The sequence below is a fragment of the Pogona vitticeps genome, chromosome 2 (genome assembly GCF_051106095.1).
Source record: "Pogona vitticeps strain Pit_001003342236 chromosome 2, PviZW2.1, whole genome shotgun sequence".
In the NCBI taxonomy this organism is placed as follows: domain Eukaryota; kingdom Metazoa; phylum Chordata; class Lepidosauria; order Squamata; family Agamidae; genus Pogona; species Pogona vitticeps.
The window spans coordinates 248,033,354-248,040,071 of NC_135784.1; positions in this window are offsets into that span (position 1 = coordinate 248,033,354).

The following is a 6,718-nucleotide window of genomic DNA, read 5'->3' on the forward strand; positions in this document are numbered from 1 at the left end:
TGCGCAAGCATACAGCAATAGATATTGTGCAACAATATTGTCTCGGTGTGCTACTTTAATAGGAGGCAATGGGAAGAATGCCAATTATACACAGCTGTATCCCAATCCATGGCAGTATGACAGTGCTGGGCAGATACTGCTATAACGATTTCTCAGTATGTTGGTACAGATTTGAATTTGATGGTTCAATCTCTTGTGGTGGCTTTCTCCTCTCTAGTCAGTTGGCCAGATGGCAAGCTGTAGGTGTAACTTACCCATTCTGCCAGGTATCTGAGAAGCAGCTGAGACAAAAAGCAGCTTTTCAATAAACCATTCTATTTTCTTTTTCTTTGTGGAGCTTGAGGAATTCAAATACACAGCGAGTAATATTTGTTATTCTTTATGCTTCAGGAAACAAATAACAGGAGGTGGAAAACAGCAGCAAGCTGTAAGAAGACAGAGTGGTGCGTGCCATGCAATCTTCCCCTTCATTGCCTGGCACAGAAGCCTGCTTCAGTGAGGTGTGCTGTCCCACTGCCAGGGTTGAAGTAAAATTCATCACTCAGCTTAGCTGGCTTCTGTACAAGGAATGTGGAAGGGCCTATCCTGTCCTGCCCCTGAGGCAGCAAAATTTTGTGGGCCAACTCTTTGAGTGGCTGTCTCCCAAAGGACATTACAGTGGTGCCTCGCATAGCGAGGTTAATCCGTTCCAGATTAACCCTCGCTATGTGAAAACATCACTGAACAGAACATAAAAACCCATTGGAACGCATTAAACATCGTTTAATGCGTTCCAATGGGCCCTAAACTTACCGTTCAGCGAAGTTTCCTCCATAGCGGCAGCTATTTTCGCACCCTCGGTAAGCGAGAGGAGGACGCGAAAACACTGCGCGCGGCCATTTCGGGCGTCCGGCGGCCATTTTAGAACCGCCGAACAGCTGATCAGCGGGCATCGCAAAGCGAAGATCGGTAAGCAAAATGCTTACCGATCGTCGCTATGCGAGTTTTGCCCATTGGACCGATCGGTATGCCTCCGCATTAGCGATCCCAAAAAGGGGATCGCTATGCGGATTCGTCGTTGTACGGTGCGCTCGTTAAGCGAGGCACCACTGTACAAGGAAAGTCAACTATGTATATAGGACATAAATAGCCAGCAAGACATATAAGGAGTTGCAAGCTTCTTGACATCTATAGATTAAAAGGACATGAGCATCAGTGAATAATTTCATTGATAGTACCTATCCATCATGTTTGGAGTTCTGAAAGAACTGTATTTAATTTTTCTGTGCCTTGTAATCATTGTTTCTTTTCTTTTCTATATGACCCACTATTCTCTCATTTTTCTCCCTCCTTTATATTTCTGACTTTATCCTTGATCCTCATAGTAACCATCTGCATTCTTTGGGATAAGGGTTGTAAGGAGTGTCTGTGGGCACAGCTGCAGTTGAAGAGCTTCTAAGAGCCGTGTGGGGGCTTGTTCAGCAGAAGGGGAATAGAAGGATGCATTTCAGGGACTGCAGGACTTCAGTTATATAAATTTTAATCCCAAACTGGGTGGAGCTGGCTGGATAATGCATGTCCGGATTTGAAAAATTTGCAAAAATTATCTGAAATGGTACATGAAGAACCAGGCAAGAAGCTTTGTCATTTCTCTGGCATGTTTTCCTCTGGTTTGACAGTTAAATGGCTGACTACATAAGCTATTTCTTATCTATTTATGGAAATTATCACATGGGAAATTTACAGAGCTCAATGCAGTAATCTTGTACTGTATGAAATAATGAATAGAAGGTAGCTTACTGGTAGGCAATTGCTCCAGCATTTAACATCACCAAAGGCTGAGGTTTCCTAATCCTTGAAATTTCATGGCCTAAACCCAGTGAGTGCTGTGGGCCTTTTTGATGCTAAAAGGGGCAGAAACCCTTGATGTCTATCTGTACATCATAGAGTGAGACAGAGGTGTAGATTTTTTTTTGCATTGTCTCCTAAACAGATATGTGTGCATCACACCAAAAACACCTTTGTGGTGAGTCAGGGAGGCTTACTGTGAGGTGGGAGTGGGGAGGGGATGACTATCCAGGCATTAAAATCCAACTTTCTTCATTCAGCATCGCTAAATCTGAGATTTGTGTATTGTCTGGAGGCTGAGAAGTTATAGGGATTCACTGAGACTTCAGCTGGTACAGTCAGACCAAAAAACTTTAATTCTGCCATCTTTCTTAGATTCCAAGACTCAGAAGATGGGTAAAGAGCATTAGTTGGGTTGCCTATTAAACTATTTCTGGGAAGCACAGTGGGGACCAGCAATATGTAGAGCCATTCTTCATACATAGCACTGTCATTATTGTACAAACCACATTCACTCATAGCCATGCTTTTATTTATTTTTATTTATTTAGAACATAGGTCGGGGAACAGGAGTAAATTACCCCAAATTGGGTAAAAGTGAAAATTCTGGGGGTAATGAGCAGATTGCTACCCCCTCCCTCTCTCCGACCCCCACCCTCTTCAGCCAAAGCTCAAATTGCAAGCCTACTTCCTTCGTTGCAGCAGGGCACTTCTAAATGCTCCGTTCTTTCAGTAGATCGGGAGATAAGCCCCTCTAATTGTTTACAGATGGGGATTAGCCCCCAGACAATCAATCAATCCGGGGCTTCTTAATGACTGCTTCTGGAAATGACTGCAAACAAGCAGGAGGATAGAGAGGATCAAGGGAAAGGAGGGAAGAAAGGTGCGAGAGACCGAGGACTTCATCAAGCTTATTTAAATATAGAAAATGGAGGGTATGTGTGTGTGAGTGTGTGAGAGAGAGACTTGACTCAAAACTGTGAAAATGAATGGACAAGCAAAACTTTGAATTAAGATGGGGGGGAAGGGTGGCTTTTTAAGGTGCTGTCTAGGTTTATCATTGGTTTCCTTCCAAGAAGCAGGCTTTGAATCTCGTGGGTGCTGTCAACCTCTGCAATGATCATGGAGCCCAAGAAAGTAAAATCTGTCACTGCCTTCATATCTTCCCCTTCTGTCAGAGTCCAGCTCTGACATCAGTAAATGGGAGAGTACTCTGAAGAAAGACAATGGAGACTGCAGTCAAGGATTCAAGAATGAAGCATGCTCGGTCGTGCCTGTAGGAAAAGCAAACTCTCCTTGGCCACGCCCGGCACCTCCTTTTATTCAAAACTCAGGTTACACAGGAATATTACAACCAATGAGGCATCAAATATGTTCTGCCTAGCAACAACTGACACATACATAAATTAACTGTATTAAAGAGCTAGGCATTTGGCTGATGCATTCTGCCTACGTGACCTCCTTGCTCAGTTGTAATGGTCAGCAGACTCCCACATCTCCTCTCTTTCTTCTTAATTCTAAGAGGTCGAATCATTGGATTCCAGCCGTAAGGCCCATCAAAAGAGAGGAGCATGAGAGACGGCCAGATCATGAAGGGTCAACATTATTGAAATTATTAAAAAAGATCCTGACATTCATCAGGATCCACAAAATTCAATACATAATATTTAACCCAAATTAAAACTTACAAACAGAGCAGAAAAACGGCCAAAACAATTAGTACATATTTGAATTAATAAAGAAATACATTGAATACAACATACAAAAATTAAAATCACAATAAGAAACTAAATAATATAACAATTAAGAAAATCCCTTCTGTGGCAGAACAGGAGAGTGCCATGGATGGACACATCGAGCCGGAATCCACAGAGGACCCTTGTCTAAGGCAACAGCAGCATATCCACGTCCCCAGGTAATAAGTGGCACTGGTCCTTTCCATTCAGGATCTGGAAGTTGGCGGTAGGACACCAGAGGCCGAGGGAGTTGCTCTTCAGACCTAAAATGAATCTCAACTGGAGTATAAGACCTATTATGGAGAGCAAGCAGAAAATTTAATGTGTACAAGACCTTAGCAACAACCATCTGGACATCTGTCGTGGGGACCCCTTTTCCCCCAGTTTGTTTATGTAACAAAGATTTGAAAGTCAAGTGAGCACACTCAACAATTGCCTGTCCGGTTGAGTTGAAAGGAATACCATGCTTGAGAGTTATTCCCCATTGAACACAAAAGTCCTTGCAGGCAGGTGAAGTGTAAGCAGGCCCGTTATCAGTCTTTAGAATTTGTGGTCTTCCCACAACAGCAAAGGTGTACATACAATGTTGGATAATATGTCTAGTAGTCTCACCCCGAAGAGGGGTAGCCCAAATGAAACCAGAAAAGGTGTCAACGGTCAGATGCAATTTAGAAAAAGGAGCAAGAAGTGGTACCTGCGTAGCATCCATCTGCCAAACCTCATTAGCCAATGTTCCACATGGATTCATGGCCTCAAAAGTTAAGTTGAGTGGAGACTTACTACATGAAGGGCAGGCAGCAACAATATCACGGGCCTGAGACATGGGGATAGAAAACATCCTATGGAGAACTTTAGCAGATTGATGAAACATGTCATGGGAAGCAAAAGAATCATCAAATAGGTTGAAATTACAGGCAGTTTGTCTAAGGGCAGAATCTGCTCTGGCATTGCCTTCAGTTAAGAAACCCAGAAGTCCAGAATGAGAACGAATATGAGTAACAAAGCAAAGAGCTGTTCGGCTTTGCAATAAGGCCTGTAAACGTGAAAACAGTGAGAAGTAGTCTTTATCAATAGAAGGGGACAAGTATGAGAAAGGCAAATGAAGGAGAAGTTTGTAAACATACTGGGTATCCACAACAAGATTGAAATCTTCATGAGCAAAGATATCAAAAGCTAATATCACTGCAGCCAATTCAGAATACTGTGCAGACAACTGATGATCCGTAAATTTTGACATCCACTGACCCTCTGAATCTTGCCACACCACCACCCCACGGGTAGGCGAACCATCTGTGAAGAGAGTTCTTGCATTTACTAACGGCTGTAGAGAAAAACAAGTAGTTAATTGATAGGAAACAGAAGAAAGAAAGGTTAAACGCTTGTCCTTCGGTGGATTGGGAAGAACAGTTCCAAAGAAATCTGCGAAGGCAACCTGAAATGCAGAGGAAGTCTGTAAAAGCTTCTCAATATCACCCTGTGGAAAAGGAAAATGCACAAAATGAATGTCCATCCCCGACAGTTGACAACATCGGGAATGAGCTTTAGAAAACAAGTCAGCAACAGCTTCAATCCAAGGGTACAAATTCCTAGAAGGTGTGTGAGGAAGATGAAGCCACTCAACTATAGCAATACAATCCTTGGTGTCAGGTGTATATAGGATTGCAGTCGGAAGTGATGGCGTGGATAGAATTGCACAGGAGAGTGGAGAGCCATACTTTGGGACTCTGTCAACAGCTTGGATCCGAAGATGTAGAGCAACAAGTTGAAGCTCTGACTGCATATTGGGAGTAACAGGGATGATGTCCGCAGGCGAGGTGTGACCAGAGAGAGCAGCAAAAAGTGGAGACAGCTCTTGTGTAGAAAGGGCTAGAAACGAACAAGCCCAGTTAATGTTGCCAAATAAACTTTGAAGTTCCACGAGAATAAAAGACAAAGGTACCTTCATTTGTGGCAGAGATGATATAGAAGCCGTATCCAACAGTTTGTGTCCTAGATATTCATAAGGCAAAGTTGTTTGAACCTTCTCAGAAGCAATGCAAAGGCCAAAAGAAATCAGAGAGGCTGTGAGGAACTCAAGATGATTTTTGCTAACATCCTTTTTGGCTACCAAGATGTTGCTAGTAACATGAATTGCAGCAGCCAAGAGTTGAGCTTTGTGGCTGTGAGTTCCAACATTTTGGCAGACCCTCAACATGTCATTTATGGAAGTTTCTGGCTTATTATAGATAGGCGTCAAGGCAGCCCTACAGTCCTGGTTGCAATTTTCAAACGCCAACTGTTTTATAAGCATGGTTGTAGCAGCATAGCTTTCAACTTGGCATTCTATTGCTATAATAAGACAATTCACAAAGTCAGTATAGGACTCTTTTGGGCCTTGGCATATATTAGCAAAGCTAGCAACTGTCTCTCCCTGAACTGGGATCTTTTTCCATGATTTTACCACAATGTCTGCTATTTGATCCAATGCTTGATCTGTTAGAGCAAGTTGTTGAGTTGAAGTGGAAAAATTTCCTTCCCCCAAAAGCATGTCTCTAGTAATGTTAATTCTGGGGTTAGCCCTTTGATTCTTTTCAAACTGTTCTTGTGCTCTTTGCCGCCACTCATCCATACATAACAAATTTTGAGCAGGTGGAAGAAGGGACCTGATGAGTATTTTCCAATTAGCAGGAAGAAGGCGTTGTTGAGCCAAATTATCAAGGATAGCCCGGGTGTATGGAGCTTGAATGCCATTATCCTTAATGCTGTGTTGCAACTCCTTAATAAATTGATATCCCAAAGGGTCATATCTATCCGGGACACCAGGGTTATTTCCTATTGCAGGTGTACCACGGATTACAGGGAAAGCAGAAACAATGGTATTTCCTGCATCCCCTGAATCTAATAAAGCAGAAGCAACTGTTGCAGCAAAAAAATTAGACCTTGGCCCCTCACCATGATTATCTGCTGGAAATAAATCAGGGGCAACAAAGTCACCATTGTCATTAAGTCCAATATCAGGAGGTTTGCATTTTTGTGGCTCATAACAAGGCGGTGACACTAAATGCACTGTATGAGCAGGTGGCAACAATTGAGGTAACGGAGGAAGAGTAAAACAGCCTGCTTCTTGTTGTTGGGCAAATAAGATGTTATTGGGTGTCAGTCCCTTTAAACAAGCA